Below are 15,445 nucleotides of genomic sequence, written 5' to 3' on the forward strand. Positions count from 1 at the left end.
CCTGGGCTTGCCTGGTCAAGGCACAAATGGGAGTTGATGCTTCCAGCTCCTCCCCCTTCTCTCTCTCTGTCTCTCTCTCTTCTCTCTCCCTCTCTGTTTCTATCTCTCCCTCTCTCTCTCCTCTCTAAAAATGAATAAATAAAAAAAAATAAAATAAAAAATTAAAAATGGAACTGCCTTTTGACCCAGCTATCCCACTTTTAGGAATTTATTCTAAGAATACCAAATCCCTGATTCAAAAGAAGATATGCATTTCCAAGTTTATTTCTGCATTGTTTACAATAGCTAAGATCTGGAAACAGCACAAGTGTCTCTCAGTGCATGAGTGGATTAAAAAGTAGTGGTACAGAGACCTAAAGATGGCAGCAGAGTAGGCAGACGCACAGACTCCCAGCTCACACCACCAAATTGGATTATAAACTAATTTATGAACAATCAGTGTGAAAAACCAAATCTGAACTACAAGAACAGCTTTCAATAATCAAGGAGCAAAGAAGAAGCCACAACAAACCTGGTAGGAAGTGCCTGAATCTCCCCTGCTTACAGGAACTGGAGGCGGGGGGAGGTGAGGCTGGGCTCTCAATTCCAAGGATAAAGAGCAGTAAATACTGCTCACAGCCACTTACCTGGCGACCAGGGAACAAGGTGTGATGAAAGGGCCCGCTTGTCTTCCAAAAAGAAAGAAGAAAGAGAGAGACAGATAGTGAGGGGGAGAGGAATATAGGTGATGACATAAAAAGCTGACTCATTCAGTGCTGGAGGCAGCCATAACTGGGGGAGGGGCTGATCCTTCCACAAAGCAAAATACAAAAGTACTTCCAGGTCACAGAGATACAGACATCTCTCCAGCTCCAATCAGCACAACAAGAAGTGGGGAAGAGGGGCAGTAACTCAGGTCTCCTTGGAGATCTGAGATACACCTCCCCCTACTGAAGCTGAGAAAGCAACCCACCCCCAGAGAGATTAACTGGCAGAAGAGGACTTCAGAGCCTCAGGTCACACCCACAGTATTCCTGGATACAGTTTCAAATAAGCCCCCTGCTGAGATCAGCAAACAAGACAATCACCTGTTAAGAAAACAAACAAATCAAGACTTCAAAGTGGCCCAAATCCTATAGTGGATTACAAATAATAGCTGAAGCCAACCCAAGAAGACTTAGAAACAACACAAGTAAAAACTAGAGACAGACAACACCAAGCCTAGACTCAACCAGCTCTACAAAGAAAACACCCAGACACCCAGGCACAATGAGAAAACAAAGAAGTGCAATCCAAATGAAACTACAAGAGAGACCTTCAGGAGATGAACTGAATAATATGGAAATAATCAAACTTCCGGATACGGAGTTTAAAATAATGATTGTAAGGATGCTTAGGGATCTTAGAACAACAATGGATGGTCATAACGAACACCTAAATAAAGAAATAGCAAGTATAAAAAAGGATATTGAAATATTAAAAAAGAATCAGTCGGAGATGACAAATACAATATCAGAAATGAAGATCACAATGGAAGAAATTAAAAACAGGATGGATACAGCTGAGGATCGAATCAGTGAGTTGGAGGACAACTGGAATGAAGGCATGAAAGCAGAGAAGAAAAAAGAAAAGAGACTCAAAAAGTCTGAGGAAACTCTTAGAGAGCTCTGTGACAACATAAAGAGAAATAACATCCGCATCATAGGGGTTCCTGAAGAAGAAGAAAAAGAACAAGGGATAGAGGCTTTGTTCAATCATATCATAGTTGAAAACTAATCCTAAATTAATGCAAGAGAAACTCTCACAAATTCAAGAAGCACAGAGAACTCCACTAAAAAGAAACCCCAAAAAACCTACACCAAGACACATCATAATTAAAATACCAAAGCTAAGTGATAAAGAGAAAATATTAAAAGCTGTGAGAGAAAAAAAGGCTATCACCTACAAAGGAGCCCCCATAAGGATAACATCAGACTTCTCAACAGAAACACTTGAAGCCAGAAGGGAATGGCAAGAAATATTCAAAGTAATGCAGAACAAGAACCTACAACCAAGACTACTTTATCCAGCAAGGTTATCCTTTAAAACTGAAAGAGAAATAAAAAGTTTCTCAGACAAAAAAAAAAAAAAACTCAAGGAATTCATTACAACCAAACCAATGCTACAGGAAATGTTAAGGGGCATGGTGTAAACAGATCAAAGTGGGAAAAGAATATAGCAAAAGAGGAATACAGCTTTAAAGAATAAAATGGCAATAAACAATTATATGTCAATAATAACCCTAAATGTAAATGGATTAAATGATCCAATCAAAAGACTTAGGGTAGCTGCATGGATAAGAAAACAGGACCCGTACATATGCTGTCTACAAGAGACACACCTTAAAACAAAAGATGCACATAGGTTGAAGGTAAAATGATGGAAAAAAACATTTCATGCAAATGGAAATGAAAAAAAGCTGGGGTAGCAATACTTATATCAGACAAAATGGACTTTAAAACAAAGAATATAGTAAGAGATAAAGAAGGCCACTACATAATGATAAAGGGAGCAATCCAACAGGAAGATATAACTATTATAAATATCTACGCACCTAATATAGGAGCACCTAAATATATAAAGCAGACTTTGATGGATTTAAAGGTCGAGATCAACAGCAACACTATAATAGTAGGGGATTTTAATACCACACTAACATCACTAGATAGATCCTCAAGAAAGAAAATTAACAAAGAAACAGCAGACTTATTGGACACACTAGATCAACTCGATTTAATAGATATCTACAGAACCTTTCACCCTAAAGCAGCAGAATATACATTCTTTTCAAGTGCTCACGGTACATTCTCTAGGATAGACCACATGTTAGGGCACAAAAGTGGTCTCAACAAATTTAAGAAGATTGAAATCATATCAAACACTTTCTCTGATCACAATGGCATGAAACTAGTAATCAACCACAACAGAAAAGCTCAAAAATTCGCAAACACATGGAAACTAAATAGCAGGTTGTTAAATAACGAATGGATTAAGAATGAGATCAAAGGAGAAATAAAAAAATTCTTAGAAACGAACGATAACGAGCATACAACAATTCAAAATTTATGTGACACAGCAAAAGCAGTACTGAGAGGGAAGTTCATAGCACAATAGGCACAATTTAAGAAGCTAGAAAAAGCTCAAATAAACAATTTAACCCTGCATATAAAAGAACTAGAAAAAGAACAGCAAGTAAAGCCTAAATGTAGTAGAAGGAAGGAAATAATAAAGATCAGAGCAGAAATAAATGACATAGAGACTAAAGATACAATACAGAGGATCAATGAAACTAGGAGCTGTTTTTTTGAAAAGATAAATAAGATTGATGAACTAGACTAGACTCACCAAGAAAAAGAGAGAGAGGACTCAAATAAATAAAATTAGAAATGAGAGGGGAGAAATAACAACTGACACACCAGAAATACAAAGGATTGTAAGAAAATACTATGAAGAACTGTATGCCAAAAAACTAGACAACCTAGATGAAATGGACAAATTCCTTGAAACATACAATCTTCCAAAAATCAATCTGGAAGAATCAGAAAACCTAAACAGACCGATTACACCAAATGAGATCAAAACAGTTATCAAAAAACTCCCAACAAAGAAAAGTCCTGGGCCAGATGGCTTCACAAGTGAATTCTACCAACTATTCAAAGAAGAACTAACTCCTATCCTTCTCCAGCTATTTCAAAAAATTCAAGAGGAAGGAAGACTTCCAAGCTCCTTTTATGAGGCGAGCATAATTCTGATTCCAAAACCAGGCAAAGACCACACAAAGAAAGAAAATTATAGGCCAATATCTCTGATGAATATAGATGCTAAAATCCTCAACAAAATATTAGCAAACCGGATCCAACAATATATGGAAAAAATCATACACCATGATCAAGTGGGATTTATTCTGGGGAGGCAAGGCTGGTACAATATTCGTAAATCAATCAATGTGATTCATCACATAAACAAAAAGAAGGAGAAAAACCATATGATAATTTCAATAGATGCAGAAAAAGCATTTGATAAAATCCAGCACCCATTCATGATCAAAACTCTCAGCAAAGTGGGAATACAGGGAACATACCTCAACATGATAAAAGCCATCTATGACAAACACACAGCAAACATCATATTCAATGGGCAAAAATTAAAAGCAATACCCTTAAGATCAAGAACAAGGCAGTGGTGCCCCCTTTCACCACTCTTATTCAACATAGTTCTGGAAGTCCTAGCCACAGAAATCAGACAAGAAGAAGAAATAAAAGGCATTCAAGTTGGAAAAGAAGAAGTAAAGCTATCATTATTTGCAGATGATATGATATTGTATATAGAAAATCCTAAAGTCTCAGTCAAAAAACTACTGGACCTGATAAATGAATTCAGCAAGGTGGCAGGATATAAAATTAATACTCAGAAATCAGAGGCATTTTTATACACCAACAATGAACAATCAGAAAGAGAAATTAAGGAAACAATCCCCTTCACTATTGCAACCAAAAAAATAAAGTACCTAGGAGTACATTTAACCAAGGAGACTAAAGACTTGTACTCGGAAAATTATAAAACATTGATAAAAGAAATCAAGGAAGATACAAACAAGTGGAAGCATATACCATGCTCATGGTTAGGAAGAATAAACATCATTAAAATGTCTATATTACCCAAAGTAATTTATAAATTCAATGCAATACCAATTAAAATACCAGTGACATACTTTAAAGATATAGATCACATATTCCAAAAATTTATATGGAACCAAAAGAGAACACGAATAGCCTCAGCAATCTTAAAAAAGAAGAATAAAGGAGGAGGTATCACACTTCCTGATATCAAGCTATACTACAAGGCCATTGTACTCAAAACAGCCTGGTACTGGCATAAGAACAGGCACATAGATCAATGGAACAGAACAGAGGACCCAGAAATAAACCCACAGCTCTATGGACAACTGATATTTGACAAAGGAGGTAAGGAAATACAATGGAGTAAAGACAGGCTCTTCAACAAATGGTGTTGGGAAAATTGGACAGCAACCTGCAAAAAAATGAAACTAGACCACCAACTTACACCATTCACAAAAATAAACTCAAAATGGATAAAAGACTTAAATGTAAGGCGTGAAACCATAAGCATCTTAGAAGAAAACATAGGCAGTAAGCTCTCTGACATCTCTCGCAGCGATATATTTGCTGATTTATCTCCACGGGCAAGGGTAATAAAAGACAGGATAAACAAATGGGACTACATCAAACTAAAAATCTTTTGCACAGCCAAAGACGATAAGAACAGAATAAAAAGACAAACTACACAATGGGAGAACATATTTGACAGTATGTCTGATAATGGGTTAATAACCAAAATTTATAAAGAACTTGTAAATCTCAACACCAGAAAGACAAACAATCCAATCAAAAAATGGGCAAAAGAAATGAATAGACACTTCTCCAAAGAGGATATACAGATGGCCAATAGGCATATGAAAAAATGCTCAACATCATTAATCATTAGAGAAATGCAAATTAAAACCACAATGAGATATCACCTCACACCTGTTAGAATGGCGTTCATCAACAAAACAACACAGAATAAGTGCTGGCGAGGATGTGGAGAAAAGGGAACCCTCCTGCGTTGCTGGTGGGAATGCAGACTGGTGCAGCCTCTGTGGAAAACAGTATGGAGATTCCTCAAAAACTTGAAAATCGAACTGCCTTTTGACCCAGCCATCCCACTTTTAGGAATATACCCCAAGGACACCATAGAACGGTTCCAGATGGAGAAATGCACCCCCATGTTTATAGCAGCATTGTTCACAATAGCGAAGATCTGAAAACAGCCCAAGTGTTGGTCAGAGGACGAGTGGATTAAAAAGCTTTGGTACATATATACTATGGAATACTACTCAGCCATAAAAAATGATGACATCGGATCATTTACAATAACATGGATGGACCTTGATAACATTATACGGAGTGAAATAAGTAAATCAGAAAAAAACTAAGAACTATATGAACCAATGCATAGATGGGACATAAAAATGATACTCAGAGACATGGACAAGAATGTGATGATAACAGGGAGTGGGGTGGAGGGGTGGGGAAGGGGCGAGGAAGGAGAGGGAGGGTGTGGGGGGAGGGTAGGGGCACAAAGAAAACCAGATAGAAGGTGACCAAGGACGATTTGACTTTGAGTGAGGGGTATGCAGCATAATCAAAGGTCAAAATAATCTGGAGATGTTTTCTCAGAACATATGTACCCTGATTTATCAATGTCACTGCATTAAAATTAATAAAAATAAGATAAAAAAAAGTAGTGGTACATATACACAATGGAATAGTATGTCACCAAGAAAAAGAAGGAAATCTTACTTTTTGTGACAGCATGGATGGACATGGAGTCTATTATGCTAAGTGAAAGAAAAAGAAAGAAAAATATCATATGATCTCAATTATATGTGGAATCTAATTAACAAAGTGAAGTGAGGAACGGAATGGAGGCAGAGGCAGGTTCACAGGGACCAGAGGGACAGTGGTCAGAGGGAAAGGGGATGAGGAGATGAGAAAAGGGAAAGGAATTAGTGAAATTATATATACATAACACAGAGATATAGATAGCAGAACAGCAAATTTTAGAGGGAAGGTGGGAGGGCTTTGGTTGCCCTTGCCGGGGGGTAAGGGAGGTATAAAGGGGAACATAGGGGTGGCGAGTGAGGGAGTTATATTCGATGGGACACTTGAATCCATGTTAGCACAATAAATTAAAATCAATAAAAACTAAAAAAAATTGCACTGAATTTATAGATTGCTTTGGCTAAAATATAGATATTTTAATTTTGTTTACTCTTCTTTTCCATGAACACGATATATGCTTCCACTTGTTTGTATCTTCCTCGATTTCTTTTTTCAATGTCTTATAATTATCTGAGTACAAGTTTTTTATCTCCTTGGTCAAATGTACTCCTAGGTACTTTATTTTCTTTGTTGCGATAGTGAAGGAAATTGTTTCCTTAATTTCTCTTTCAGACAGTTTATTGTCAGTGTATAAAAATGCCACTGATTTCTGAATATTAATTTTATATCCTTTCACCTTGCCAAATTCATTTATCAGATCTAGTAGTTTTTTTGACTGAGACTTAAGGGGTTTCTATGTACAGTATCATGTCATCAGCAAATAATGATAGTTTTAATTCTTATTTTCCAATTTGATGCCTTTTATTTCTTCTTCTTGTCTGATTTCTGTGGCTAGGACTTCCAGAACTATGTTGAATAAGAGTGGTGAATAGGGGCACCCTTGCCTTGTTCCTGATTTTACGGGGATTGCTTTAAATTTTTGCCCATTGAATCTAATGTTTGCTGTGTGTTTGTCATAGATGGCCTTTGTCATGTTGAGGTATGTTCCCTGTAATCCCACTTTGCTGAGAGTTTTGACCATAAATGGTGGCTGGATTTTATCAAATGCTTTTTCTGCATCTATTGATAATATCATGCAATTTTTATCCTTCCTTTTGTTTATGTGATGAACTACATTGATTGATTTGCAAATATTGTACTAGCCTGCCTCCCCAGAATAAGTCCCACTTGATCATGATATATGATTTTTTTTAATGTATTGCTTTATCTGGTTTGCTAAGATTTTGTTGAGAATTTTAGGATCTATGTTCATCAGGGATATTGGTTTTCTTTCTTTGTAGTGTCTTTACCTAGTGGTTTTGGAATGAGGATAATATTTGCCTCATAAAAGGAGCTTGAAAGTCTTCCCTCCTCTTAAAATTTTTGAAATAGCTTGAGGATAAGTGTTGAATCTTCTTTGAATATTTCGTAAAATTCGCCTGTGTAGCCATCTGATGCAGGACTTTTGTTTGTTGGGAGTTTTTTGACAACTGTTTCAATTTCATTTGTTGTAATCGGTGTGTTTAGGTTTTCTGATTCTTCCAGATTGACTTTTGGAAGATTGTATGTTTCTAGGAATGTATCCATTTCACCTAGGTTGTACAATTTTTTTGGCATATAGATCTTTATAGTATTTTATTACAATTCTTTGTATTTCTGCAGTGTCACTTGTTACTTCACCATTTTCATTTCTAATTTTATTTATTTGAGTCCTCTCTCTCTTTTTCTTGGTGAGTCTGGTTAAAGGTTCATCAATCTTCTTTACCTTTTCAAAGAACCAGTTTTTGGTTTCATTGATCTTTTGTACTGTGTTTTTAGCCTTTATGTCATTTATTTGTGCTCTGATCTTTACTATTATTTTACTTCTACTTCCTCTGGGCTTTGTTGGGTTTTTTCTAGTTCTTTTAGATGCAGAGTTAAGTTGTCTATCTGAGCTTTTTCTTGTTTCTTAAAGTGTGTCTGTAATGCTATGAACTTTCCTCTTAGGACTGCTTTTGCTGTGTCCCCTACATTTTTGAGTTGTTGTATGTTCATTTTTTTTGTTTCAAGGAAATTTTTTATTTCTTCCTTGATCTCATTGTTAACTCATTTGTTATTTAATAGCATGCTATTTAGTCTCCAAGTGTTTGAATGTTTTTCAGTTTTTCTATTGTCGTTGTTTCTAGTTTTTTGCCATTGTGATTAGAGTAGATGCTTGATATGATTTCAATTTTTAAAATTTATTGACAGTTGTTTTGTGTCCTAACATGTGGTCTATCCTAGAGAATTTACCATGAGCACTTAAAAGAATGTATAATCTGCTGGTTTGGGGTGAAAGTTTCTGAAGATATCTTTTACATCCAGTTGATCTAGTGTGTCATTTAAGACTGCTGTGTCTTTTGTTAATTTTCTGTCTGTAGGATCTATCCATTGATGTTAGTGGGATATTAAAATCTCCTACTATTATAGTATTGTTGTCGATCTTGCCCTTTACATCCATCAAAATATACTTTATATATTTAGGTGCTCCTATATTAGGCACATAAATATTTATAATAGTTATATCATCCTATTGGATTACTCCTTTTATCATTATGTAGTGATCTTCTTTATCCCTTACTATAGCCTTTGTTTTAAAGTCTGTTTTTTCAGATATAAGTATTGCTACCCCTGCTTTTTTTTTATTTCCACTTGCATGAAATTCTTTATTCCTTCTCTTCGAATTCAGTTTATGTGTATCTTTTGTTCTGAGGTGGGTCTCTTTTAGAAAGCATATGTATGGGTCCTGTGTTCTTTTTTGGGGGGTATTTTTCTGAAGTTATAAGCTGGGAGGCAAAGAGACTCCAGCATGCGCCAGACTGTGATCTACCAACATGCCCACCAAGGGGTGATGCTCTGCCCATCTGGGTCATTGCTCCATTGCAACTGGAGCCATTCTAGCCTCTGAGGTGGAGGCTATGGTGCCATTCTCAGCACCCAGGCCAACTTTGTTCAAATGGAGGCTTAGCTGTGGAAGGGGAAGAGAGAGATAGAAAGGAGAAGGAGAATGGTGGAGAAGCAGATAAGCGCTTCTCTTGTGTGCCCTGGCCAGGAATCGAACCTGGGACTTCCACATGCTGGGCTGATGCTGTACTGCTGAGCCAACTGGCCAGGGTGAGGTTCTGTTTTCTTATCCATGCAGCTACCATATGTCTTTTGATTGGAGCATTTAACCCATTTACATTTAAGTTTATGTTGATATGTATGGTAGCTGTTTATTGCCATTAAATCTACAATCCTCTTTTTCTAGATTTATTTTCCCTTTGCTTTTTTTTTTTACAGCAGGCCCCTTAACATTTCTGGCAGTACTGGTTTGGTTGTAATGAATTCCTTCAGTTTTGTTTTTTTTGTTGTTTTTGTTTTTGTTTTTGTCTGGTAAGCTTTTTATTTCCCCTTCAATTTTAAACAATAGCCTTGTTGGATAAAGAAGTCTTGGTTGTAGGTTCTTGTTTTGCATCACTTTGAATATTTCTTGCCAATCCCTTCTGGCCTCACGCGCTTCTGTTGAGAAATCTGATATCATCTTTATGGGGGCTTCTCTGTAGGTAATTAACTGCCTTTTTCTTGCAGCTTTTAGTATTCTTTCTTTGTCTCTTAACTTTGGCACTTTAATTATGATGTTTCATGGTTTAGGCCTCCTTAGGTTCCTCTTTAATGGGACTCTCTGTGCTTCTTGAACTTGTGTGACTTTTTCCTCATTAATTTAGGAAAGTGTTCAGCTCTGATTTCTTCAAACTGGTTTTGTATCCCTTGTTCATTCTCTTCTACTTTAGGAAACTCTATGATGCAGATGTTGTTTCTCTTCATGTTGTCACAGAGGTCTTTTAGTATTTCCTCAGCCTCTCTGAGCCTCTTTTCTTTTTGGTGCTCAGCTGCTAAGATTTTGTTTATATTGTCCTCTAAATTGCTGATTTGATCCTCTGCTTCATCCAGTCTGCTGTTGATTCCTTCTAGTGCAGTCGTCATTTCTAAAATTGTATTTGTCACTTCTGTCTAGTTCTTTTTTATGATTTCAATGTCCTTTTTGAAGCTTGTTGTCTCTTCATTTAGGTGCTCATTATGTCCATCCATTGTTGCTCTAAGATCCTTGAACATCCTAAAAATCATTAGTTTAAATTCTGCATCTGGTTGTTTGGTTACTTCCATTCTATTTAGTTCTTTTTCTGGGGATTTCTCTTGATTCATTGGGGTCTCGTTTGTCTGTCTGCTCATTTTGTCTGTGTATTAGGTAGTGCTGTCTGATTTTGAAATTTCTGTTGTGTCTTTATAAGGAAGATGAGCTTGGTGGTACTGACCTCCCAGGCCAACTATATTCCTTGTTCTAGGAATCCTTCTTGAGGGTACTATTTTACTTCTTGTTGTATGTGAATATTGAATGCAGTTAGTCCTTTTGTGGTATGGTTATTCCTTCAGGTTTGCTGGCTCTAAGGGTCAAACTTGATCATGTGTATTACATATTGTGTGATGTTTGTCCTGTTGGGCATATTTATTCTTCAATGTCTGGTACCTGCTAGACTCCTCCTTAAGGCATGCTGCTTGTGTAGCTAGCTGAGTCTAGGGTTGATGCTGTCTCCCACCCACTACCAGTATTGTTGGCTCTAGATCTTCTTGGGTTGGTGTCAGCTATTGTTTGTAACCTGTTGTGGGCTGTCTGCAGCTACTGGACTTTTCGCTGTTTGTGTCTGCATTTCCGTGCCTCAGTAGTGTGGAACAGGCCAACCTGTGCATAAGGATCAGCTTACTCCTACTTAGAGATGACAGCATCTCTGTACAAGCCCCAAGCTCTGTAAGATTTGTCTCAATTTTTCAGCTGCTCTTCTTCCTCTTGCAGCTGCCTTGTCTTCCCACAAAGTCTTCTGTTGAAAGACTGTAGTGTGGGCTCAGATTGGTCTCACCCATCCAACCCCTCTACAGGTTTCATGCTTGGTGCGTTAGGGCAGCTGAGTTTGTGAATACAACATTAGTGGGTCTCACTATTTCAAGGGTGTCTTGGTCAGGATTTCAGAACAGGGAATGTGGCCCCTACTCCAGAGCTTAATCCCTCAGCCACTGCTGGATACTCAAATTTTATTTCTCCCCAACAAGGTGAGCTGCAGATTCAGACTACATGTGGCCAATGGTCCCCTCTGCAGAAGATCTTTCAGGTGGTGAGACCTTGGTCTCAGGGAAGAAGACTGAGAGAGTCCTCTCCTGGGGCTGACTATGCCCCCCCAAAGGTGGCTAAGCTCTTCAATCAGATCCAACAATATATTTACAGGGGCTCACATGTTAAATGTCCATGCTCCAAACCTCTCTCCCTTCCCCCAGTAGAATCTAGCCCAGCAGGGCAGGATTTCCAGCACCCATTCCAGCAGACTGTGAAGCTACATTCTTCATGATTTTAGAGAGAATGAGGGAGAGGAGCAGGAAGCATCAATTTGTTGTGGTTGCTTCTCATATGTGCCTTGACTAGGCAAGCCTGTGGTTTTGAACCAGTGACCTCAGCATTCTAGGTCAAACCTTTATCCACTGCACCACCATAGGTCAGGCTGTGAAGCTCCGTACTATTTGATGCACATGAGCCACTGTGCTGGTGCTGATCACAGAGAGTGGAACTCAACTCAGCTAGGCCAGGCATGAGGAACCTTTCCTTAGGATAACACTCTAACAAGGGTTGTTAGGTCCTGAACCAATGCTTTCTGCAGCTGACCCCTGGATGTGCCAGCCCTGGACCTTCCTGGTAGGAACCCAGCACAGACCAGTGGGAGACACTGTCCATGATGAGCCCTCAGCAATGTTCTTGGAGCTACAAGAAATCCAAAGTTTGTGGCTTTCTCTGCTGGGCCCAGCTGCACATGGAAGTACCAGCTACACACTTAGGCTGGCTTTTACCCACTCTGGGCCTGGGTGAATGTCCACTTAAAAGGCCTAATTTCTCTGATTGGCTGCTGAAAAAAACCTCTGCTAGAGTCTAGAGCATGCAGCAATTCAGGGATTAGGAAGGGTGGTGGGTGTGGATTTGCTCCTTGTCCCCAGGTGTCATCTGTCCAGACTTTTTTCATTGACTTCAGTAGGGTGTGGCTCTAGGAGTCCAGTGGGTGTGGCCTCTGAGACCCAGATGTGTGTGTATCTGCCCTCCAGACAGTTTCTACTGAGTCTCCTGTGATATGGAAGCACCAATCTTAGAGTCAGGAGCAAGCGTGTGGGGGAAGCTCTGGTCTCAACACCAGAAAACTGAGTCACTGACACATCCCCTGCTTCTCGGTTTCTCAGAGCAACCTGTAGCCATGACTGGTGTAGGAGAGACTCCCCAGGGCAGAGCAGTTGCTTTTCACCAGGCTGATGCCTCTCAGAGGGGATGCTCTGCCCAGGAAAGATAGCAATTGTAGTACTAGAGAATGACTCAGCATGGGGGTTCTGGTGGCCATCCCTCACAGTGTCTCTCCCTCGGCCTCCACCTTTACACTCTCCTCATGCAACTCTCGTCCTCTCAGCTCCCTCTCCATTGGAGTCCCTGGTAAGTGAATGAGATTTTCTGAGTGGGCCATATAAGACGGAGTCTGTGTCTTCGAAAGCTCAGTCTCATTCTCGCAGACAGCAACCTTGCTCTTTTTGTGTGGGTGCCTTTCTAGGCTCTGTCACTCTAGGCTGGGGATCCAAGCCTTGGGCTTGAGACCCACACCTCTCAGGGCGACCCTCCCTGCTTGAGAGTCCCTTCAGACCCTCAGCCACCACTTGCTCCTGGGAGTGGGGCAGTCCTTCTGCATCTCAGCCTTTCCTACCAGTCTCGGTGTGGCTTCTTCTGTGATCCTTAGTTATAGAGTCCTCTTCCTTTAGTCCAAAGCTGGTTTTTCAAGATGATTGTTCTTAAATTAAATTGCAACCCAATTTGGTCTTAGGAGGTGACAGTTGGAATGTCTGTCTACTCTGTCACCATCTTAGAATCCCCCTGAAACAGCAATTCTTTATTTCTTTCCCTATTCCCTGTCAGCCACCATTTATTTTCTGCCAGTTCAGATTGCTTTAAAGAATTTGAGCTAGCCTGACCAGTGGTGATGCAGTGGATAGAGCATCAACCTGGGACACTGAGGTTTCAGGTAGGGACTCCGAGGTCGCTGGCTTGAGCGTGGGCTCATCAGCTTGATCACAGGCTCACCAGTTTGAGTGTGGGGTCACTGGCTTGAGCATGGGATCATTGACATGATACCATATTTGTTGCCTTGAACCCAAAGGTTGCTAGCTTGAAGCCTAAGGTTGCTGGCTTGAGCAATGGGTCACTGGCTTGGCTGGAGTCCCCAAGGCAAGGTACATATGAGAAGCAATCAATGAACAACTAAGATGCTGCAACTATGAGTTGGTGTTTCTCATTTCCCTTTGTGTCTGTCTATCTTGTAAAAAAACAACAACAACAACAACAACAAAAAAACCCCAAATAATTTGAATTAGTTGACAACATTTTGAAATCCAAGATTCCTTTTAACATATTGAATTTTAAATTGTCTTAAAAAATTGTAAAATTGTTTTACCTCAAGAAAGCAATCTAATCTTAGGGGTCAAGTGGCAGTTACCCCCATTAGGGTGGTATATGTTCCCCAGCCCACCACTGAGGAACCTGGCTGGCTTCTTCATTGATCCAGCTGAGTTGTAATACTATCTTCAGTTAACTGCAAGAATGGGACTGTTCCAACAACTTCCATCAGGTGTCTATCCTGATTTTCCTTAATATCTCAATTACAGACCTCAGTTGAGCCAAAGAAATAGCAATCTAACAGCACCAAACGAAGTGCCTTACATACTTGACCTTTTTTTCAAAAATATTTGGAATGATTAATGATAAATCTAATCTACTGGTAAGAGGAAATTAAAAACACAAAAATAAATAATAAGTCAACTCTGAGGGCTCATATCATTGCTCTAACTGAGCGGCAAATTTTGTCCTGAGCTTCTTAGCAATGAAGAAGTGGAGGAAGGAAAAGGAAACTCAATACCTGAAGGAGCAAGCATTGAATTTGAAAAAGCAATAAAAGGTTTCCTGAATGAAATTTTTCATCTGGGACCTTACGTTTGAAACATTGGACAATGGATAACATTCTTGACCATACTTTTTAATAATAAATTCAGAAACAATATCCATATGGTTATTCCTGATAATAATCTTCTTAGGAGCCAAAGTTGTGACCACAAAGCACTTTTCCATGAGAGGATTCTGGATTCAAGGTATACGAGTATCTTGCTTTTATGTTTTCATATATATGGACTTTTAGTAATGATTCATATAGTGTTTTGCTTTGTAGAGAAACCTTCCTCTGACTTTTTCACTCAGATTTGTTCCTATTTTCTATATGGAACAAGCCTGGTTTTGTTATAAAGCTATATGCCTAGCCAGGGGTCCAAACTTTTTACACAGGGGGCCAGTTCACTGTCCCTCAGCCCGTTGGAGGGCCACCACATACAGTGCTCCTCTCACTGACCACCAATGAAAGAGGTGCCCCTTCCGGAAGTGCGGCGGGGGCTGGAAAAATGGCCTCAGGGGGTCGCATGCGCCCGCTGGCTGTAGTTTGGGGATGCACAGCCTAGACATTTAGGTCCAGACTTCAATATATTACTCCAAGCCCTCTACTACCAGAGTCCCATTTGGACAACTTAGTGAGCCTCACAATACTTTTGATTGTGTAATTGGAAGGATCAGGGACCCTGAAATCTAACATGAGTGAATTACACCAACTGCTTTTTTTCCTGTAACTGTAGTATAGAAGGCATTTTTCTTTCTATTTAGGTTACTAAGTAATGACATGGACAATGACCTAAAAAAATCCTTTAAAATGATTGTTATAGATTTTTCAGGTGATTTTATACTATTCCTGGTATAAGTCAAAGGAGGATGGCAAAGTACAGCTTCGCAAAGGGAATTCTGTTGGGGCAAGAAAATGTCGAACAGTGTGTTTCTTTGGTTATCATGTCCTTCAAAATATCCATCATAAATACCATTCCTCTACTATTGGGATAACAGTCAAACAGTAGCCAGGTCAAAGTTATGTTCTCTGGCA

This window comes from Saccopteryx bilineata, chromosome 11, assembly GCF_036850765.1.
Source record: "Saccopteryx bilineata isolate mSacBil1 chromosome 11, mSacBil1_pri_phased_curated, whole genome shotgun sequence".
In the NCBI taxonomy this organism is placed as follows: Eukaryota; Metazoa; Chordata; class Mammalia; order Chiroptera; family Emballonuridae; genus Saccopteryx; species Saccopteryx bilineata.